Source organism: Colossoma macropomum, unplaced genomic scaffold (assembly GCF_904425465.1).
Source record: "Colossoma macropomum unplaced genomic scaffold, Colossoma_macropomum, whole genome shotgun sequence".
Taxonomy (NCBI): Eukaryota; Metazoa; Chordata; class Actinopteri; order Characiformes; family Serrasalmidae; genus Colossoma; species Colossoma macropomum.
This window is the reverse complement of record NW_023495280.1, coordinates 2,470,593-2,472,553: the sequence shown is the minus strand read 5'-3', so window position 1 is coordinate 2,472,553 and position 1,961 is coordinate 2,470,593.

The following is a 1,961-nucleotide window of genomic DNA, read 5'->3' as shown; positions in this document are numbered from 1 at the left end:
TTCCACTTTCAACAATATTCTGATACATGGTGCTGAAGATGCATTCACCTTAGTCATGGATTTAATTCTCATTCACAATCTTTTCTGTCTGATGATTAGGCTCACTTTATTTCTTTGTTCATTATTACACGTATGGCTCTTGTTTGTGTCACTGTTCTGCTATCTGGTGTTGACCAGAGGAGGATGGGTTCCTCTCTCTTAAGAGATTTTAAGCAGCATTCATGTAACATACACAGTAACATACACAGCAAATGAAGAATACAGGTTTATCTGTGCATTTTACATACGTGAAGCCTTTTCCACTGTACACTGTAAACATAAATTAGTTGACTTCAAAAATCATCTAAACTTACTGCCTTAAAAAAAAGTAAAGCTACTTAACAGATTCAAGCTTTTAATAACTTAACATTTAATTATAAATATGTTCTAATTTTCAGGGATTGACACTTCTGCAGCAAGCAAGGTAAACTCAAAAACCCCAATCATTATAAATGGTATCCACTGAGCTGGCAGTACTCTACTTTTAAAAGTTCTGCTTACTTTTTAGTTTGTTAGGTTAACAGACAATTCTGTTGCACAACCCAGTTTCCAAAACAGATGGGACACTGTGCAAAATCTTTGGGAACTGAGGAGACCAATTGCTGCAGGTTTGAAACTGAAATGTTTTCCCATTCATGGTTGGCACAGAATTTCAGCTGTTCAACAGTTTGGGGTCACCTTTCGTTTCATAATTTGCCAAATGTTTTTAATGAGTCACAGGTCTAGACTGCAGGCAGGTTAATTTAGCACCCAGACTCTTTTACTGCAGAGTCATGTTGATGTAATACATGCAGAATATAGTTTGGCATCATTTTGCTTAAATCAGCAAGGCCTTCCCTGAAAAAAATGTGTTAGGTGGCAGCAAATGTTGCTCCAAAACCTGTATATATCGTTCAGCATTAATGGTGCCTTCACAGATGTGCAAGTCACCCATGCCATGCCCCACACCATCACGGATGCTGGCTTTTGAACGGTGTATTGATGAGCTAGATGGTCCCTCTCCTCTTTTGCCCGGAGGACACAGTGTCCATGATTTCCAGAAAGAATTTTAAATTTTCATTCGTCATTCCACAAGGCAATTTTCCACTGCTTGAATTATTACACAATTTTACTTTTCTTGCCCATGTCCCAAATTTTTTTAAACATGCTGCTGGCATCAAATTCAAAATAAGTATATATTTCTCAAAGCTTCAACATTTGATATGTTGTCTTTGCACTATTTTCAATTAAATATAGGGTTAAATGATTTGCACATTGCATTGTTTTTGTTTACATTTTTTTTAGAGTTTACATCTCAACTTTTTTTGGAAAGGGGGTTGTAAATAGTTCTATATAGCAGCAAAAAGGTTTTTCCATTGTTATAATGTCAAGCTTGTAACAATAGAAGAACCCTTTTTTGGTGCTATATAGATCATATACAAACACATTCTTCGACAATCTGAAAAAAGCATAAAATGGTTCTGTGTAGAATGTATGTTAAATAGAACCTTTACTTTTACTTAATAGAACCATTACTTTACTTAATCTTTACTTAATCCCTAAAGAACCATCTTTTTCAAAGTGTAGGTTAAACACACTACACAAAAGCTGAATTAAAGCATCTTTCCTCTACTCATCATTGATTTCTTTCAAAGAGCACTGGAAAGTACATTAAACTGGAAAAAAAGGAAAAATAGATCGCCTATTTAATTCTATAGTTGTAATGGTTTTATGGTGTTGCTGTATTTTGCTTAATTCATTCTTTAATATATCTTTATTCAATGCTTTTATCCGTTGTCTAAACAGCTGATTACTCTACATATCTTGTTATCCCTTCTTTTCCTTTAATCTGTAAACCAAATTTCAGTAATCTTTGTTTTAGCTTTACGCCCTCTTTTTTGTTTTATGTGAAGCAATCTGACATGCATTTAATGTACGAAAAG